This window comes from Lissotriton vulgaris, chromosome 5 (genome assembly GCF_964263255.1).
Source record: "Lissotriton vulgaris chromosome 5, aLisVul1.2, whole genome shotgun sequence".
Taxonomy (NCBI): Eukaryota; Metazoa; Chordata; class Amphibia; order Caudata; family Salamandridae; genus Lissotriton; species Lissotriton vulgaris.
This window is the reverse complement of record NC_141693.1, coordinates 149,190,992-149,213,362: the sequence shown is the minus strand read 5'-3', so window position 1 is coordinate 149,213,362 and position 22,371 is coordinate 149,190,992.

Genomic DNA, 22,371 nt, shown 5'->3' with positions numbered 1-22,371 from the left:
GCCTTGCCCTTTATGCCCATGGCTGTGACACGGTCGATTAAGATGTTGTGATCGACCGTGTCAAAGGCCGCTGATAGATCAAGCAAGATCAGAACAGCCGAACCGCCCTGGTCCATGATCTGTCTGATCTCTTCAGAAGCCTTGATGAGCGCCGTCTCCGTTCCATGTCCTCTCCTGAACCCAAACTGGGTGTTATCTAACAGGTTGTTATGATCAATGTAGCTAGCCAGCTGTTTGTTTATAACTTTTTCAAGTATTTTTGATGGATAAGGAAGGGCTGCTATAGGGCGATAACTTTTTAATTCCAAGGTGTTAAGGGTTGGTTTCTTTAAAAGTGGCTTTATTATGGCAGTTTTCCAATTTTGAGGATATTTTCCTGATTCACAGATGGTACTGCAGATATTCTCCAGGATTGGTGCTACCACATCAGATGTTAGTTTGATGATGGTTGGTGGGCAAGGATCTAGAGGGGAACCTGACATAGTTGTTTTAATGAGATCTTTTATTTCTGACAGTGATGGAGGGATAAATTCATTCAGAGAGGAGGATGTGAATTCTACGTTCTTGGTGCTATCTGACAGTTCCCCAGTCGTGATGTTATTAAATTTATCAAAGATTTCTGTGACCTTGGTCCTGAAAAAGTCAGCCATTTGATTACAGAAGTCTTGGGTAGTCTCAGTGGTATTGGCTGTTGGTATAGTTGTTAGTGTAGCCACTACCTGGTATAGTTGCTTACTGGAGTTCTGTGCTTTTTCTATCTGTTCACAGAAATATTTGCTTTTTTCCAGTCTTAGCATCTTCCTGTAGTCTGATAGCGCTTGTTTGTATCTTTCTTTGTCGTTGTTGTCATTCTTAACTCGCCAGCGCCTTTCTAGATTGCGGCATTTCTGTCTTTCTATTCTTAGCAGTTCAGAGAACCAAGGGGCTGATGGTGTTGCACGATTTAACCGCACTCTCTTTAGAGGCGCTATTTGATTAAAGGTATCTGTAAGCCATTGGTTATAGTTATTTGCTGCTAGTTGAGGGTCTGATACTTTAGATGGTTTAGTATTTTCAAGAATCTCGGCTAGTGTGTTCATATCTATATTTTTCCAATCCCTACTGGGCCTCTCTTGCTTTTTTGCCGAGGGTTGATTTTTGTGTTTCTTGACACAGACGTAGAAAACCACCACTGCATGATCTGACCATACAATGGGAGTAACAGTAGGGGGGGTAATGGCCTGGTTATTCGTGAACAGTCCGTCAAGAACGTGACCTGCTTTGTGTGTGGGTGAGGTAACCAGCTGGTTTAGGCCAATGGCCTTGAAATCCTCAATCAGGCTCACAGTATCTTTGTCTAATGTGTTTTCTAAATGAAAGTTAAAATCTCCGAGTATTGTGAAGTCAGAGACTTCTGGCACTGTTTTTAATAAAGTGCTAATGGATTGGAGAAAAGGTGTTCGGGCCGCTGGGGGACGATAGAGCAGAACTCCATTGAACATTTGGGTGGGGGAAAGCGTGATAGAGAAAGATAATGTTTCAGCAGGGATGGTATCTGAAGTTCCGGTTTTTACTGCTAGGTTTCGCCGTAGAATTATGGCGAGGCCGCCCCCTTTTTTTCCGGCCGGTCTATCTTGTCTGACAATATAATAGCCCTCAGGGACGGCTGTCACAAGATCGGGGTCAGAAGCCAAGTCAGCCCATGTCTCTGTTATGAACAGAATATCCAGTTTGTGTGCCGATATTAATTCGGCCACCTCTTCTCTATGTTTACACATAGATCTAGCGTTCACCAGTGCGCACTTAATGCGTGTGGTCTCATTACATGGTGCCCCTGGAATTAGGGGTATCTGAGTGAGGGGGTGAATGAGTTTAAAATTGCATTTAGGGCAGGCTATATGAATCATTTAGGAATACTCGTCTAAGTTAAGATGTGGGCAGTCCTGGCAAAGCATGGTGTTTTTAATCTCTATCAGGTCGGAGGAAGAGTATTTCAATGACTTACTAGGAAGGTGTGGAGGCAGGCTAGGAATTTGGGCCCTGGGCGCCGCGGGTCCGGCGCGGACTGGCGCAGACTGGCACCCCTTTGGCGCGGCTTCGGCGCGCCATCGTCGCGCCCGCTGCGCCCGTCTGCTGCGCCTCCAGCAAGGACTCATGGTTTTATAGTAGGAGCTTAGGTGTCGGAGGGGGGCGTGGCCAACAGAGATGGGTGTGTCTCTAGGCTACTCGCTCGTGGAAATGGCGGCAGAGAAACGAGCGTTTTTTCCGATTCCAGCAAGTAAATCAGCTGATCGGCGTAGCTGAGGTGGGTGTCAGGATTTGCTAAATGAGTGAAACAGCTTTAAAATCACAGCATACAGTTTTTAAAAACACGAAGGTTTCAATTCTAGGGCTCCCGGCTTCCGCCTCAGGAGTGACTCTGTCTACAGGGCAGCGCTAGTGGTCAGCGCGCTCTGTTTATATTGTGAAGGGGGCGTGGCCAACAGAGATGGGCGTGTCTCTAGGCTCCTCGCTCGTGGAAATGGCGGCAGAGAAACGAGCGTTTTTTCCGATTCCAGCAAGTAAATCAGCTGATCGGCGTAGCTGAGATGGGTGTCAGGATTTGCTAAATGAGTGAAACAGCTTTAAAATCACAGCATACAGTTTTTAAAAACACGAAGGTTTCAATTCAAGGGCTCCCGGCTTCCGCCTCAGGAGTGACTCTGTCTACAGGGCAGTGCTAGTGGTCAGCGCGCTCTGTTTATATTGTGAAGGGGGCGTGGCCACCAGAGATGGGCGTGTCTCTAGGCTCCTCGCTCGTGGAAATGGCGGCAGAGAAACAAGCGTTTTTTCTGATTCCAGCAAGTAAATCAGCTGATCGGCGTAGCTGAGGTGGGTGTCAGGATTTGCTAAATGAGTGAAACAGCTTTAAAATCACAGCATACAGTTTTTAAAAACACGAAGGTTTCAATTCTAGGGCTCCCGGCTTCCGCCTCAGGAGTGACTCTGTCTACAGGGCAGCGCTAGTGGTCAGCGCGCTCTGTTTATATTGTGAAGGGGGCGTGGCCAACAGAGATGGGCGTGTCTCTAGGCTCCTCGCTCGTGGAAATGGCGGCAGAGAAACTAGCGTTTTTTCCGATTCCAGCAAGTAAATCAGCTGATCGGCGTAGCTGAGGTGGGTGTCAGGATTTGCTAAATGAGTGAAACAGCTTTAAAATCACAGCATACAGTTTTTAAAAACACGAAGGTTTCAATTCTAGGGCTCCCGGCTTCCGCCTCAGGAGTGACTCTGTCTACAGGGCAGCGCTAGTGGTCAGCGCGCTCTGTTTATATTGTGAAGGGGGCGTGGCCAACAGAGATGGGCGTGTCTCTAGGCTCCTCGCTCGTGGAAATGGCGGCAGAGAAACGAGCGTTTTTTCCAATTCCAGCAAGTAAATCAGCTGATCGGCGTAGCTGAGGTGGGTGTCAGGATTTGCTAAATGAGTGAAACAGCTTTAAAATCACAGCATACAGTTTTTAAAAACACGAAGGTTTCAATTCTAGGGCTCCCGGCTTCCGCCTCAGGAGTGACTCTGTCTACAGGGCAGCGCTAGTGGTCAGCGCGCTCTGTTTATATTGTGAAGGGGGCGTGGCCAACAGAGATGGGCGTGTCTCTAGGCTCCTCGCTCGTGGAAATGGCGGCAGAGAAACAAGCGTTTTTTCCGATTCCAGCAAGTAAATCAGCTGATCGGCGTAGCTGAGGTGGGTGTCAGGATTTGCTAAATGAGTGAAACAGCTTTAAAATCACAGCATACAGTTTTTAAAAACACGAAGGTTTCAATTCTAGGGCTCCCGGCTTCCGCCTCAGGAGTGACTCTGTCTACATAAACATAAATTTCGAATCAGAAGCTACGTATTTAGGTATTAAAATCTCAGTCAATGTAGAGGATATTGTTTGTTTAAATTTGGATCCAATAATAGTTTCTGCAAACAAGACGTTGGAAAGGATAAATAATCTTCATTTATCTCTATATGGATGCAGTAATGTTCTTAAAATGCTCATTTTCCCCAAATTTTTACATATATTCCGGACAGTACCCCTACTTATCTCAACTTCTTTCGTTTCCCGCATTGATAGAATGTGCTCTAGGTTTTTGTGGAGCTATTGTCGTTTGAGGAGAGCTCTCAAATGGTGCATCTTACCTAGATCTAGAGGGGGAAGTGGGATACCCAATTTCCGTCTATATATTTTTGGATAGTTTTATTACAACATATGGGCGTGCTGTTTCTACAGGATGATCCGACGGAAGAATTTGCCAGCCAGTCCATTTACGAGATGTTATTGGGTGGAGAGGCTCGGCAATGTCTAGTGCGTACAATTGCACCTAGTTATTATAAAAAGACAAAATTGAAAGTTATTTTGACTGCTTTTGAAAATTGGCCTACATTCTAATTTAAATTTCTATACTCCGTTTAAAAATTGCCATCTATTTCCAGAAGTCTTTAGAGATCAGGTCATGGTTAGATGGTATTGAGCCGGAATTTGTCATGTGGGTGATCTCTTTCAGGGGAATCAGCTAGCTTCGTTTGATTTTTTGCAGCAGAAATTCAATCTACCTCGAACAGAATTTTTTTAATATCTCCAGCTCTGTAGTTTTATGGAACACAAAATAATTCAAAATCTGATCATACCCAACAGGAATAAGGTTACAGAAGCAATTAGATTAAGATTTAGAATGGGCCCTCTGTATCAGCTACTCATTGAAAAGGATGGGGATGATCATGCGGTTTGGGAGGCAAAGTGGCAAAATAAATTAGGGATTGATCAAATTAATTTAGAGAGAATAATTGCATTATCTGAAAATGTTTAATTTAATGGGCCCCTAAAGAGCCAACATTTCATGATTATCTTCGATCTATATTATACTCCAGAGAAATTGGCAAAGTGGAATTCTACAAGAAGGAATAAATGTAATCGCTGTCAGGTACTTGCAGCGGACGCGTCACATATGTTTTTTCACTGTCCTAAATTTAGTGACTTTATTAAGGATGTGGAATATTTTTTAAACCACAGTTTAAATATCCGATTGCAGTTATCTGCGGAGCAGGTGATTTTTGGCTTACAAGAAGACTCGGCCAGTCTTCGGACTGAAGCAGAACAAGGGTTTATTTTTATCTGTCTGTCTATTTTCCGATTATGTATAACTACCCAATGGCTTGACTCAGAACCACCGATTTTTCATAGTTGGCAAGCTAGATTATTGTCCATATATCATTTAGAATCTGCGGTGTATAAGTCCAAGAGCAAGAGAAGGAAAATGATGGGCTTGAAGTTGTGGTCAACTTTGTCCAATTGGATATGAACATGTGCATTTTTGGCTATACTATGGTTTATTGACATTAAGTTGGGATTGTGTACACTTTGCTCAAAATGGTACTAAAAAAGATGGACTGTGTATTATGATTGTTTATGTATTTTTGTCTGCTTGCTGCTATAAAATTTCAATAACATTTTTTTTTTAAGAAAGGAAATTATAAAGCTATGTGTGTGAACCTGGCCTGATCTGACCAGACCTGTGTTTGAACCATGACCTGATTCACAAGACAATTGTAAAGCTAGGACTCCACCTGAACAGAATGTTACACCTTTTCCCGATTCACTGAATGTAATAGTGCACATAGAAAGTCATGCCATAGGCAGTTTCCAGGCATATTATTGCCAATGTCATGTGACTTTCCTAAAGCTGTGTATTCCCCCTGAGAAAAATTGTTTATAGCAAATAGTTTTGTACAGTGGGAAGGCCAGGCATATATACAAAAAACTGTTTTGTATCTCCGCAGGGTGAACATGTTTCCATGTTCAGAAAGCCCTTCCCCTACACGTCCAGTAACTCTAGGGGTGAGCCATTGATTGCCCTTCACGCCCTGAAAAGGGTGTTATCCAGCCCTTGAATAGCTTGAAAAAGTTGGAGTTCAGCGTTCAGAAAATTACAAGGCTAATCATGCCTTGTTCCACCCACTTCCCATCACTTGGATGGGCTTTTATGTGCCTGTCAGGATTGCTTTTGCAAATTCCCGATTAAAGTAAATGTAGCTATTTTCAGCCCTGAGCATATATATGGTTGAAGAAGAAAACATATTTGTTAGTTTGACCACTGGGGTTCCAGCTGCGCCCCGCTACAAAACCGGTATTCAACTGCCTTTTCATTTTACCACAATACAAACTGGCCCCCAACCCTTCAAAAACCCATTCAGAATCCCTTGTGAGTTTTTGCCCTATAGATTCTGTCACCCTTTTGACACTTTTCATTGCTATGCAGAAATTCACTGTATTTTTAGATCATATTTTATGAGCCTGTCTTTTGTTCAGGAGAGGGATCAAAATTCTGCACTTTATTACTTCATAACATTAAAGGATTTTAAAATGGTGTCGCATTTAATGTGTATATTAATCACTATATTTTTGGTGAACACAAAATTCTACCATGCACATTCTAATTATTTGTTTCACTTATCCTACGTGCCATGTACAGAAGCACATTGTTTAGACAAATTATTTTGGAAAGACTGAACAAAAACAGGTGTTACGTTAGCATAAGAGCCTAGAATCTTAAATATGCGATATAAATCTTTGCATAAAGTACTGTTCTGGGATTTATACTTACTATTGTCTTTTAGTCAGGAAAAGAGATTAAACATTGCAGGGGCGGTTAGAATCTATTCACACGGGATCTGCAAACTATGATCCATTTGATTCGATCCTGACCCAGTTTTGTGTTGAGTTCAGCCTGAATAGCTGTTTTTTCAAGAGTTACCTGATCTACTGGTAGTCATGTTCTGGTCTCAGTATAAGAGTGTTCCAGAATCAAGTTTCTGATGGACCTAGGCTCCACCTTCCTATTTTAATCTCTTGAACAATCACTGTTAATCAGATACTTGGATATTCAGTGCAGGTCTCTGGTTGGACTGTTGTGCAGTGTCAGGTTCTGCAGATATTCCTAGCCATTGTCCCAGCAAGCTTTGTAATTGATGCGTAACAAAAATACCGAACTAAACAAATGCCAACCCCCACTGAGCCCTAAAATCTACCCTCAACCCTTACAAACTACCCCCACCAACCCAAAACCCAGCCCCAGCTCCACTTACGAGACCACATCCTCTCCCGAACCATTCTCTTCCTGTACTTGACCATCCCAGCATCTAGACCGCGCTCTGCCTTAGCACGGATATGCGTGGTTAAGGCATGTGCATGGTTACGGCAAGTGTGGTGTCTGCTTGTGGGGACACGGCACGCGTGTCTCAGCCCAATACATATTGGCCTTTTCCCATTCTGTTAACCTTATCCAATTTGATCGGTACACTTGAAGAATGGTTGAACTCATTAAAGCCATTTCCGGATATGCCTGCCAATGTTCGAGCCTTTTCACAAGTATTTTATGGCTGGTTGTGTCAAAGGTGGTTGAACAGTAAAAGAACATAAGAACAGATTTCCTTTCTCATTGATGGTGAGGAGAGACTATTAGTTGACCAGTATTTTTGAGTAGTTAGTTTGTTTACTTTTTTGTTGGAGGAGGTGATAGCATTATGTTTCAGAAGGCCAGGAATGGTAAAAGAGAGAATTCACTGTACATGATGATTCTGTCAGTTATAAGAATGAAGAAAATATGTTGGGGGCATGCAGCTGAGAAAGAGTCCATGTGTGATTTAGATATTATTGTTTGAGAACTAGGTTTAGGACTTCTACAGTTTCCAAAGGTTTAAAGCGTTGTTAAGATATGCATTGGTTACTTTTTTGGGTGTCTGGGATAGACAGCTCCTGAAAGATGTTAAAGATGACTACAGTTTGATTGGGGACTTTGTACACCCATTTGGCAAAATATGGGTTTCTTGCTCATTTGACAACCTTGTGTCAATTGCTTTGGATTGTGTTCTGGATTGTGTTCAGGAGTTTCTCCTCTTCAGTCACAGTCACTGACTTTTACCATTGCTGTTCCAGGACATGGTTGGCATGTTTCTGTTCACCAAGTTCCCCACTGAATCGCATATTTGTGTATTTGAGGCTCACCTTGTTTTCGCTAACTTTTGTGGGAGATAGACTATCTAAGCCAAATGATATGCTGAGGGAGAAATTTTCAAACACTATTTCAAGGGCAGTGAATGTGGGTTGATTGACTCCGTGTTGTCTTTCTTCTAGATATTTGGAAATGCCTTAAGAAAACAGGAACCTGTTATTTCTTATGTGGACAGTGTAATGTAGGTGAGATTTTAAAGGGTGAGGAGAATGGAGCAGATGTTGTCAAGCAGATCTAAGGCAGTGTTGGTCTCTATACCTTAATATGGCCAAGGAAAGAGAAATGTAAAAATTGCTGGTCCATCCTCCCTAACATTACAACCTGTACACAAAGGTGGACAGTGGTCACAAATTATAAAATGTTAGTTTGATTTAACTTTCTGTTAGGATGTATGAGATTCACCTGCTGCAAACAAAGAAATATTTTAGTTGAAAACTCCTCACTCACATATCATGACATACTTCATTTTAGGATGATCTACCTAGTCCTAGGTCAATCTGGTCAGGACGGGTCAAATAAACTTGGGAGCTTTCGATATTGTGTGCCTAGATCAAACTGCATCACATGCATACTCATTTTCAAATTGTCTAGAGGCCAATAACAGAGCCTTCGGGGTTTACTATTAGCCCTACATTCATTTTTTGTGTTGACATGTTTTAGTCACATGTTGTAACAGCTCATTTTGCTGCGGAGATAAAATCCTTGAAACAATTGATATAATTGGAATTAAGACAACCCACTGACTCTAATTAACCTCTGTGGGTGTGGCTAGATCTAGCAAAACTTATGCAAAAACAACAGTTGATGGACGGAATGCAGAACAATGTCATACATTCACCCCAGTACAGAGATCTGGGCCTAAATCCATCCTTTTTTTGCTCACCATGCCTTTCCAGTTTGAACCCAGCCATATGCAAATCAGTCCTGACCCTGTGCCCCATGGGAACAGTCCAGCCAAAATTGCCAAGCCAGGTTCTTACTGGACTGGAAACAAGCATCCTAGGACTGGTTTTGGGCTTTCAGCCCTCATCCGCCAGAATAGCTTGATTCCAGTGGCACAGAGAGCATGTGACTCACGTCTGAGCATAACCGTGCCACTCGGGCTGACAAATTCATAAACAACAGTTGATGGACGGAATGCAGAACAATGTCATACATTCACCCCAGTACAGAGATCTGGGCCTAAATCCATCCTTTTTTTGCTCGCCATGCCATTTCAGCTTGAACCCAGCCATATGCAAATCAGTCCTGACACTGTGCCCCATGGGAACAGTCTAGCCCAAACTGCCAATCCAGATCCTCCCTGGACAGGAAACAAGCATCCTAGGACCGGTTTCGGGCTTTCAGTCCTCATCAGCCAGGATAGCTTGATTCCAGTGGCATGGAGAGCACGGGACTCACGTCTGTACAACATTCCGTCCATCACCTTGTGTGTGTGGAAAGCGTATGCCCAGACGTGGGTCCCGTGCTCACAACGCCACTGGAGTCAAGCTATCCTGGCTGATGACGACTGATAGCCAGAAACCGGTCCTAGGATGCTTGATTCCGGTACAGGAAAGACATGGCTTGGCAGTTCGGGCTGGACTGTTCCCATGAGGTACAGGGTCAAGACTGATTTGCATATGACCATGTCTGAACTGGGGTGGTGTGGTGAGCAAAAACAATGGATTAAACCCAGATCTGTGACTGGGGGTGAATGTTTTGCCAAAGTGCAACATCCCGTTTATCACCTTGTGTGTTTTGCTTGATCTAGCGAAACTAACACAGCAACAGCGCAAGGCCTTTGCAGGGAAAACCTCAGGAGCAGCAGCAGGCATGGACCTCGACAAATTAGAAGCATATAAGTATGTAGATTATTACATTAATACTTATTCAAATCGCAAACAAGAATAGCTGTTGTCACCTCTGGGGCCAGCCTGCAAAAGGAAATATCTAAGATTCTGCCTATTATATATTCACTGATTAGCCAGTTTGATGGTACATGGAACCAGCAGTGCTTGAAAATGAAGATCTACAGACCCTGCGGATATATGGATGAGTCAATCTGAATTTGAGAAACAAATATTTAAAGGCAGCTTTTATCACAGCTAATACAAGATCTCTAGCACGAGCCAACAAATACTGCTCTGCATAATTTTTTAACATTACTTATGCCAGTCGCCAGTTAAAGACACAGGACATTGTGAAACAAACAACAAATGAAATCATATATTTATTCATTATTTGTACTTTTTAGCAATCCTGTGGTCAATAGGTAAAATTTCCCTCATTCTCCATTCTTTTAGATTTGTAATTGTTGTTCTGGCTATCTTACACTTTTTTATTTTATTGTTTTATTATTGTAAATGAAATTATTATTTGTTCTACACAATAAACTTGATACAGTATACTATAAAACTGCTTTGAGTCAAATGCTCACCAACACAAAAGCTGGAGAATGCTGTGGTGCCCCTTAAATGTGGTTTGAGATGCACTTGTTTCACATCTTGAACTTCAGGCCCGCTTAAGCACATCACACAATGTTCAATGGCGCCACCACATATATGGCACAGATATGGTTTTTGCCTGACGTATGTTGGTGGAGTATGGTTGAATTAAAAAAACGTCTACTTCCTTGCAGACCTATTTTATAGAATACAGCTGTTATAAGATACTACATTATAAATCAGGGAAGCGCATCATCATGTGAGCTGTGTGCCCCACGTCCCCTTAGTTTCGCCCAGAGTGAGGTAGGGACTATACAAGCAAGGGACCCGAATCCCTCACTAGTTGTTCTTATGAAATGCATTTGACCCATAGTAGCTTTGACATATGACTGAAACATGTTGACACTAAAAAAAAATGATTTATGGAAGTAGGGTTTAATAATATCTACAGAAGCATTCATTATTTAAATTTTAACCTTGCATAAACTAGATTTGGGGTTAGCCTCTAGACAATTAAAAAAATGAGAGTACATGTAAAATTATTTGATCCCAGTGTGTGATATCAAGAGCTTTCTATTTTGGTTGAGCCCGCACTAGCAAGCTTGTCCTACATCCAGATAAACCACTCTGTGATGAAGCACACTATGAGATGTGAGCGAGGATTTTTTTTTATCTAAAAGAAGTGTGATTCCTTAGTCTTATATGATTTTCTTAGAGACTAACAGCAAGTCAAACAAAGCTAAATGTAGTCATATTTGACTCGCTGGTCACCTCTGTGTGCATAGTTTTGTACTCTAGGCTATCTACTCACAATGTGACGTCTTGGTGATCAAAAGTGTGTTGCATTTGATCTGCACGCAGAGATTGACCTCAATGAATTAAGCCAGAAAGTTGGTGTAATGCATCAGGCTTCTATGAATGTAATGTTGTTCACTGTAGACCAGAGGTCTCCGAACCAGTCCTGGAGGGCCGGATCCATGCCAGATTTTTAAAATTACTACGTGTATCTCAATGGGGATATCCAAAAAATCTGCATGGATCCTGCCCTCCGGGCCCGGTTTGGAGACCCCTGCTGTAGACCATTGTTCGTGGAGATAATGCCAAACCTGGAAGTATTCATCCTTATTTCACAAGACTGCCTTCCTTTGAAACCATTTATGGTATTTATTCTTTTTATAAAAATGTGTTGCAAAATTCACCACGCCACGGTCATGCAAGAATTTGCTGTAGCAGGCACGCATACATCTCTACTCTAAGCAACATATTAAAATGGAGCAAGAACTCATGTTATGGCTCTGGTGCTGATGAGGTCATGAAGAGTACATAAATAAATTATGTCTTCCATACCTATCAAGGAAAGGAGCATTCCAGTGTTTTTGGTTGTGTATTTTCCTATTAATTGATCGTTTTAAGGTTTTTATTTTGATAGTTTTGATTAGTTTGTCCTTCTTTGTTGCACACACATCCCCACCTACACACACCCGCACACCCACTCATCTACACCCACACATATACACAAACACACACAGCTACACACACACACAGAAACACGAGACAATTTCCCTTTTAAGCAGTCAACCAACTAGAGTACCATGTGCACTACATTCAAAAATGTGTCTGTAAATGTCTTTATTCCCATCCAAACCACCAAAATGAAACTCTTAACATGGTTTTCTGGATATTTTTCTTATTCTGCCTAAATTCTTTCACCACATGTCCATGCTGAGCAGATATTTATTTATTTATGTGTTAACGGGCTAACATAACATGCTCATGCACTTGCTTGGCAGAGGAGGGCTGAAACGACCTCTTATAGATCACCTGTTCTTCCATTTTAGCTATTGACCACATATCGACAATTTAGACGTCTGCGATTACTTTATAAGCCACAGATTGCGCAATCACCCGTCTGTCTAGCCACGGTAATCTGCCAGTGGACAAGTTATCCGAACCTGGGGCATATTATCAAGGGGGTTTATCTCCGCTTTTTGGCTTTAAAAGCCAAGAAAGCGGAGATAAAATTATCTCCCTATTACCTAGCAGTCGCTAACACCAGTTAGCGACAGCTAGTAGGAGATAGCGACCATCTCGGGCCCCACTTTGCATGTCAGTGATATTGATCACTAATGACATGCAAAGTGGGCGTGCCAAGATGTTAGCGACTGGAAACAGTCGCTAACATCGCTATCTCCTATTACCAACTTTTGGAGATATTTGCGCTAAGCGTGAATATCTCCAAAAGCTAACACCTGCCCTGAGCAGTTCTTAGCCATGTTATCCAATGGGAGGTGGATAATATGGCTAAGAGCATTAGCTCGGTAATGCATGAATATCGCTGACTTTTCAGCGATATTCATGCATTGCGGCCAATTTTTATCGCATTTGCGATAAACCTTGGTAATACCAAGGTTTATCTGCGATAAAAATCGCCGCAGCTCAGCGGTAAATTTTTGTCTCTAACCAAGCAATAGCGATAATTATCGCTATTGCTTGGTAATATGCCCCCTGCATTTCTCGGACCCCGGAAGGCCCCCTCACCCTCTCAACAGCCTGCAGCAGCCGAGCAGGTCTTGTCAGCGTTCAAGGTTCTGCGCCGCAGCTTCCTCGCTGCAGGTACAGTGTCCCGCAGACTCGTCTTCGACACAAACAGCAATCACCAGAAAAAAGACGGGATAATGCTGAGAAACCCGGCAGCAGGTTGCCAAAGCTTCTGAGCATTGCAGAAGTGAGTCTCCTGTTCTCTTTAATGAGATCGCATGCTATAAAGATAAGATGCTGGGGTCATTTCTGTGGGATTGGAGCCCAGATACACATGGCCAAGAGTGGGAATTGTTTGCCATTTGGATCCTGTAGTTTCACTTCCTTTGATGCTGTAGATTGCAAGAAGCCTTAAAGCCCGTGCATGCTCAACCGGCTCTTTAAAAATGTCCTAATTGCATTACAGAAGCACGAAGGGAAGAAAGTAGTTGGATTTTATGGCCCTAAAGTTGCTTCCTTTCTGGGTTAAGTGTGCCTCGACTGCACCTTAGCATAGAAATCGCTGTACAACAGATGGAGTTTTATGTGTAGTAATTAAAAGATATAAGCAGATCTACAACATATGTGGCCTGTCTGTTTTAGCCGCAACCCTATGCATACTTAATTCATTCTCGAACTCTGCCTTATGTAAGGTGAGCCACCCTCTCCTCCAGAGACCACTCCGCTGCAGTCGCCAGTGTCTACGACATCTCCACGTGATCATCCCTGTCATATTCCAAATGATATGCATGAACCACAGAACAGCCAGTTGTTTGAGCCCAATTTAGTTACACGTTTACACAATTCTGTACAATGGCAATGCTCCTCACTTCTCCAATCCATGAGGCAGAAAAATGTATCGGGTGGGGGTGGTTAATCCTGTCTCCTTTGATGATGCACTCCTCTGGAACAACATGCCGGCAAATGTCCAAGCCTCTGAATGACACTTTACCTTCAGGAAACCCTTAGAAACTCAAGTTCTCTCTTACTCAAACCATGCCACTTCTCTCCACATCTTTTTCACCCACAAACATGCCATTTATCACCACATTCTCTATGTACCAACCTCATGTAAAAAAAAATTATAAATTGATACTTGTATAGCGCACTACTCACCCGCAAGGGTCTCAAGGCGCTTGTACGAATACCGCTGTGGAACCCATCCTGGCTTTCCCTGTGAGGCGTCCACTCCTGGGTACCCCCAAGGTGGAGGCCAGGCATCCTTAGCGTTGTGGGGGCCGTTGTGGAGATTAAGCAAGCTATTGCCCAGAGTTGCAGAGTGGGACTCCATGATTGGAATAGGCACCGAGGCGAGAATTATCAGGTCCATGGAATTTTGAGCCCAGGACCCGCCAAGGCAGGGAATTGAACCCTGGGCCCGGGCTAGACCTCTGCATCAGGGTCTGCCGCTCTAATCATTGAGCCACACTTCTCCACTGTACCCACCTCTCTCTTCTACTTTAAATGCCTACTAGACAGTTTCCTTCCAACTTCAGCAACTTTCAATCAATTCAGATTTGTAAAGTGCGAATGATCACCCCGGGGATAAACAGGCGCTAAGGTTGAGGCGATTAGTCGGACAGGCCGGTCTTGAGCGTTCTTCTGAAGTCAGCGAGGATGGAGGTGGTCTGAAGATGGATTGGCTGGTTGTTCCAGGATTTGGCAGTGAGGTAGGAGAAGGATTTTCCCCCACCTCAGGCTCGACAGATGCATGGGACATGTGCGAGTGCTAGGTGGGCTGAGGCGAGTTGTCTGGTGGCTGGTGGAACATCAGACGGTGGTTAATGATCCTATGTTGTGGAGGGCCTTGAACCCATGGGTGAGTAGTTTTGAAGTGCCATATATTCATGATGGTGAGCAAGTGGAGGTCTCTGAAGTGAGGGGTTATACTTGACCATCTTGGGAAATCCAGTAGGAGTCTGGCTGCTGTGTTTTGGATGGTTTGGAGAGGTTTTAGTAGTTGGGTTGTGATTCAGGTGTAGAGTGCATTCCCATAGTCCAGTTGGCTGGTGATGAGGGCCTGTGTTACTGGTGCTGGGCGGGAGCCACCTGAAGTTCTTACTGAGCTTTCGGAGGATGTGGAAACTTGAGGAGGTTACTGCGTTCACCTGGCTGTCCAGTATGATGCCCAGGTTCCTGGCATGGGTGGTGGGGTTTGGAGCTGGACCGAGGGCCACCACAAGTCGTTCCGGGGGAGGGTGGGGGTTGGTACAACCAAAGATGAGCACTTCCATCTTGTTCATGTTCAGTTTTAGGCAGTTGGTCTTCATCCAATCTGCAACATCAGTCATAGTGTTTTTGAAGTTCGCTCTGGTGGTGAAGGTGTCTTCGGTGAGAGAGAGGATGAGATGGGTGTCCTCTGCATATGAGATAATGTTGAGTCTGTGGCTACGGACGATGGTTGCCAGTGGAATCATGTAGATATTGAAGAGGGTGAGCGAGGAGTCCCGAGTAAGCCTGGGCGTAGTTCGCACTGATTGCACAGTGCCGGATGCTTGTCCACACTGTGCTATCAGTTCAAATTGCATCTTGCACAGTGTAAGCAGTCATTTTCTGCAGCTCGAGTAGATTTCTACTCGAGCGGCAGCTTTCTCAGCGCAGACTGGTAGATTCTCATCGTGAGCGGCCGCATGCATACGCGACCACTAGCAATGAGAAACCTGACCTCCCCGCGTTGAAAATCTCGCCTGGAGGTTCATTTTCCACGCTCGCAATCGGCAACTTGTTGTTGCTGATCGCGAACGAGGAAAAAGTCTTGCCGGGATGTCATTTTGCTTGCTCGCGGTCGCCAACTTGATGTTGAGGACTGCAAGCAAGCAAAAAATTACCGCAATGCTACGTGTGTTTGCACTGTGCTACATGCAATTCACGTAGTGCGAAGTAGCGCAAAATATGCAAGCGTAGCGTAGTGCTTTGCCCAGGGTTAGTCCTGATGGTGTGTTTGGGTTCGGAGGTGAAAGGTTGGAGGGGTATTCTTTGTAGGCGTCCTGTGAGAAATAAGGAGATGAGTTTGAGTGAGTTGCCGCTGATGCCGATGTGATGTAGTCTAATGGCCAGTGTTAGACCTGGCACCTTGGCGTGAGTCTCCCTTCCACTTTTTGCTGATGTGCCGCATACGTTTTGCTGGTGTTAGCTGCTCAGGGCATTGTGCCACTGCCAATCAGTGCCACAGTGCAATTGCTCCCTATGAAAAGTGTATACATTGATTGGATTCCATGTTTGGCTTATTTGGTTTACTGTCAGACCCCTGTAAAGTGCACCAGGAGTGCCAGGGCTTGTAAATATAAATGCTGCAAGTGGGCCTGCAGCACTGGTTGTGCCACCCACAGAAGCAGCTCTTTAAAATGTGTCTAAGGTCTGCCATTGCAGAACCTGCGTGCAGTCTGGTACTGTCATGCTAACTGTGCAAGTACACCTACTTGCCAGTCCCTAAACCTTCCCTTAACTTCATGTTAGTCACCCCTATGGTAGGCCCAAGGGCAGGGTGCCTTGTAAGCATAAGGTAGGACACGCCCTGATGTGTGTGGCATGTCCTAATAGTGAATTACAGCCATTTTCGTTTTTCACTATTGTAAGGCTACCTGCTCTCCATAGGCCAGAATGGGCTGCTGGAATTATTACACTCTATAATACTAACAGACTCAGAGAGCATGGTAGAAAGTCAAGTTTAGTATGCCTGAACTCAGAATAATAAAATACTTATGTTAGTAAAGTTTATTTTAATATCCTGTGTTTGCAAATACTACTTTTAGAAAGTTAGTATTTGCTTGCCTAACCATTTCAGCCGTCTCTGCTCTGATGTGTATCTGCTGTCTGGTTTCTGTGTGTGACAAGGCTGGGGAATTCCAGGAGACAGGCTAGGGCTGACAGGTGGTGAATAGAGAGATTACACCAGGATGGGTGGAGGGAGTGCCCCTTGACTCTGAATAGGGCTGTGCTCTGCCACATCAATGCTGGCTCCGCCCCCTTGGGAGCGGCTGATGACTCTGCCCTGCACCTTGTGAAGAGAGAGGGGAAGACTGTCAACAGAGTACTCCTGGACTGTACTTGTCACCACAATGCTGGCTCCACCTCCTGCGGAGCGTCTGATGTCCCTGCCCTGCACACTGAAAGAAATCCCGAGCTGTCCAAAACAAAGTGCTCAGGAACTGGACTGGATTAGGCAAAGGCCCCCCTGGCCTGAAAGAACAAAGGATTTTGGGTATAAAAGTAGGAGCCCTGCTCCTAAGAAATCAGATCCTGTTTGCGCCAAGAAGAACCTCTGCCCGAAGAAAAGGGCCTGGGAAAGCTGCATGGAGGACTACTGACTCTGACCTGGGAGACTGGCCTGTGGTGGGTGCCTTGCTGCAAGAAGGGGAGGAGAAAAGACTGAGAGAGACTTTTGCAATCTACTTGTGCACTTCAAAAGAAACAATCTCCAAGGGCTTGGAAGTGAGCTTGCCACCTGAACTGAGCCCCAGGACCATTGGGCTCATCCTGCCTTCGCTGTCTGCTGCTGGTCTGCTGCCTTTTCCCCCCTCACTGAAGCCGTGATTCCCAGTGCGCCTCGCCCCCCTTTTTGGGCCGTGACACTTGTGCTTGGCCGCCCCCGCCTTGTGTGAGCCCCGCTCCAGTTCCAGCCTCTCTCCCTACGCCTCGCTGGGCTGCCTGCACTCTGTCACCTCGTCCTGTTCGCGCTGCACTGGGCGCATCTCACCCCTCCGCACGGAATTCAACCCTAGTGCTGCCTCGAGACCCGGACAACACTTACGTTTCGAGACGTACCCAGCCACCCCGCTCCACACTCTTGGGTCCCGCTGGGCCGCGCCGCACACTTTAAGCATCCCCGTTCGCTCCGTACTGGGCGCCCAGTGCTGCGCCTGCCCGCATTGTACCGCAGCACCCCAGCAGACCCGAAGGTACGTCTCGAATGCCGCATCGCCCTCAGCGTCCCCGAGGATCCGTCTCGTCCGCCTCATCGCCTCATGGCCCCGCTCCCTGCCTCGTCCCACAAAGCCGAACTCAGCCGGGACGACCGCATCAGACGGCCGACCTGCGCCCCGTGCTCCGCCACGCCCGGCTTGCCTGTTTCGGCCAGACTCCTCAATCGCTAAGGTACTGTGTCCCCGCTAGGGCCCCCGGTGCACCCACCATGGACCCCTAAGTCCGCAACGCCCAGATAGCCCTACTTGATTTTGTGAACAGTATAAGGAGTCATGCCAAGAGTGCCTCACGCGCATGGCTTACAGAACTACGCATTTATTTTTTAAGAGACGCTTTTCCTAAACGATCTTGTGGCTCATATTTAGAAACGTTATTACGGTCTTGTATTTAAATCTGCAGAGAAATATATATTTACATAAAGCTTACGTATTTTCATACAACATAGACTGGTGTCCATTTGTGGTGGGTCATTTTTGATTACTGTGTAACTGTCAGAAATGCTTAACCTATAATGCTCAGGGATTAGCCTTGAGCGCTCGCGCCATGCAACCTAGAGGGTGAGCAGGGGTTATTCACTAGAGTAAGTCCCTTGCCCTGACTAGAGGAGAGGGTCCCTGCTTGTCACAAGTGCATACATGTGCCAACCAGAGACCCCCAATTCTAACAGCCAGGATGTGGTGGGATACGTTGTTGATGGCTGCAGAAAGGTTGAGGAGGACGAGGGCAGCTGATTCTCCATGGTCGAGGATGGTCCTTCTGTTGTAAACTTTGGTTATGATGGCTGTTTCAATGCTGTGGTTTGAGCAGAAGCCTGATTAGGAGGTTTCCAGTTGGTTGTCTCTCTCCAGGCGGTCTGTGAGCTGGTGCTTGATGGCAAAGACCTTGGGGCAAAAAAAAACATTTCATAACAAATTCCACTGTTACTTGGAAATTGATGCAAGTGAATGCCTTTAAAATTAATTTTTTCAGACCCACCTTACCCTCCTCAGAGAGGTGCAAGGATGCCTTCCACTGCAAAGAAAGGTCACGTCCTCTAAAGAAAGAAATGTAATGACGTCATTGCTTTGCTGAGTGCTGTAGAGATGCTTCTTCCTAAAAGTGGGTTTTCTTGTTAGCTGGTTGGAAGTTGCTTATTAAATGTTGGCACATACCTTAGTTGGGCTTGCAAGTCACTGGCCACCCCAATATGCTCCTGTTTTTATTTCCTGGTTCTTTGGCTTTCACTGGAAGGAAATTTTGATTATTAGTGATTCATTCACTTAATCCGTAACTGCATTACTCGGCGCAGAACAGATTTCCCTTATTTAGTTTAAGGTATTATATTTTCCCGCTGGATATATTTCTATAGTCACCTGTATGGGTGTCAGGTAGACATACAGGGGCAAATGATCTTTCACTCTCGTTAGAGGGCACATTCATCATTTTTTTTCAATTATTTGCTCTCAGACCTTTATCCTTTATTCTGTACATCTCTTTGATTTCCTTAATCTCTCAGGGGCATATTACCAAGGGCAATTATCGCCGCTTTAGCGGGACTTTTTCCTGCTAAAGAGGCGATAATTTTATCGCCCAATTACCAAGCTGTCGCTAACACCAGTTAGCGACAGCTAGTAGGCGAAAGCAATCATCTTTGGGCCCGCATTGCATGTCAGCGATAATTATCGCTAATGACATGCAATGTGGGCGTGCCAAGATGTTAGCGACTGGAAACAGTCGCTAATATCGCTATCTCCTATTACCAACAATGGCTTCGTTTTGGAAATATACGCGCTAAGCGCGAATATCTCCAAAAGCTAACGCCTGCGCAGAGCAGTTCTTAGCCAAGTTATCCAATGGAAGGTGGATAACATGGCTAAGAGCATTGTCACGATAATGTGTGAATATCGTTTAGAGATAAACCTTGCTAATAGCAAGGTATCTCAGCGATAATAACTGGTGAAGGGCGGCGATAGAAATATTCCCGCTATGCCAACTTAGTGATAATATTCGCTAGTTGTTGGTAATATGCCCCTCAGTCTTTCACATTAAACCTCTGTTTTTTTGTCAATGTTTTCTTAAGTGCCATTCTAGAAATGACAAATTCTGATTCAAAACATGGATTTCAGAGGATACCTCTGGGTTAAGTACATCCGCATATATTTGAAATGTGCTCAGTTGCTTTTTCCATTGTGTATTGCAATCCAATCCAAAAATTCTTTATTTCGGCCATTTGAGACCATAAAAGATTCATTAAAACATTAAACATTTAAAACACATTCACATTCAATAAAACCATGAGATAATACATTTCATAGGTAGTTCATTTCCCTGGGGCTGTGAGGAACGATTTCATTACAGTTCATATCACTTTTCAGTCTTTTAGTATTTTTCCCCTTATCTGCCACATGGCCATTATAAACTTGGCAACTGCAAAGACTATGTGGGGCAGGGTACTTGTCTTCAGTATTCTGTATGAATGTGAATAATTTCTTATGCCCAAGTTCCTACACAATGTCACTAGACAGTATTTCCTCGGTCTAGTGTAGGCCGGGCAAAAAGACAGAACGTGAATTTCTTCCTCATCATAGTTATTGCACCCAGGACAGATTTTATCATCCCGCATTGTCCATTTGCAGGTGAACGTTTTCAAGGGCAGGGTGCTTAGCCTCCATTGGATGAACAATTTCCTTGCTAAAATAGGATATATGATGTCCATAAAACCTTCAAAATGATAAGAATTTTTGGAATTCAGGAATTGTTCGGTCAGGGTGCCAATGTTGGGTGCACACACAAGAGAGAGTAAACCAGCCTTTTACGCCTTTGGCAGCCTCTTTCAGGAACCTCCCATAACTCAGGGAGTCCCAGACGATGTAATTCTCTCTTGATAAAGGCCGACCACGGGATTCTGTTACGCTGGTTGAGATTCATGACATGCTTGAGGTCTTCCCTGTAATGTGCAAGTTCGCCAGTGGACCAGAGCCTGTGCCAGAACCTCAGTGGTTTTAGTTCCAATTTGTTCCTTATTGAAGGGAGCCCCTGATCCATCCTTAGGGGTAGCAAAGGTGCGCCTTGGGGAAGAACCAAAAGGCTTCTGAGGAAGTTGTTTTCTACTCTGACAAGTTCTGTCCCAACTTTGTGACCCCACAACTCACTACCTTAGGATGCGGCCGCTTTAGCTTGGGTTTTATACATCTCCACAGCTGGACTAATGGGTTTAAAGGTTGATGTATTTGCGACCTTCAAGATTGCCCCCGACAATTGGGACAGCTTTAACCGGGATCTAGCTATCTGAGGGCCCCATGATAAGTTCTCGTGTAGAGTTACCCCCAGATACTGGAATGTTTTTACCCTTTCCAGCCTTGCAGAGCCCAGTGTTGGATTAGGCCTAGTTGTGAAGGAGGGGTTAAATATCATGAATTCGTTTTTTTCTGTGTTTATCTCCAGACCGTGTTGCCTGCAGAAAACGCCAAACCCATCTAATATCCGTTGGAACCCCATCGGCGATTTGGAAAGCAGGAGGGTATCATCCGCAAACATGATGGCCGATACCCTCCTGCCTGCCAGCAGGGGTGCGTCATTGTCCCTGACATTGTCAAGATAGAGTATGACACTGTTAACAAAGAGGCAAAACAGGGTCAGCGCAAGGACGCAACCCTGTCTTACCCCTTCTGAGAACTGGGAACGTAGAAGATAGCGCTCCATCCCTCCCACACCTAACCTGAGCAAAATTGCCTTCATGGAGCCTAATTATAGTATGCAGTAGTTGATTAGGGACGCCCAACCCCTTTAGGACCTCCCATAGTTTCTTACGAGGAACCAAGTCGAATGCGGACCTCAGGTCCACGAACACCATGTACAGACTCCCCCCTCGATCCTCACTGTTTTCCAGTAGAGGAGAACGAGGCGGAAAATCTGGTCCATGGTGGACGTGTTTTTCCTGAAGCCCGCCTGGAGGGGACTGAGAATCGCGTTGTCCTCCATCCAGTCTAGAAGCTGGTCTAGGAGAAGGCGAGAAAATAGTTTTTGGGGGACATCTATGAGGCTGATCGGCCTGTAGTTGGCTGGGAGCAGAGGAGAGCCCTTTTTAAAAATTGGTACTATCTCTGCCCCCAGCCAAGTACAGGGGATCTCCATGCCTCCCAAGATGGAATAAAAAAAGAATTAGGAGGTACAGGCCCCGGATATCCGGATGATATCTAAACAGATCGCCAGGCAATCTGTCGAGTCCCGGGGCCTTCCCCAGCGCCAATCTCTCTATCGCACTAACTACCTCACCCAATGTAAATTCTAGTCCAGCTGCGGGGTAAGATATGTTGTCAAGGGTCACATCATTAGCAAATACAGAGGTATCTTGGTAAAATTTGCTAAAATAGGCTTTCCAAACCGGGGCAGCGATGTTTGGCTCCAATGCTGTTTTTGGTTCTCCTGAGCCAGTGTTAACCAAAGACCAGAATATTCTAGAGTCCCTCGTTTCTAATGCTAAGGAGAGATCCTGCCATCTATTCCAGTCCCATTCT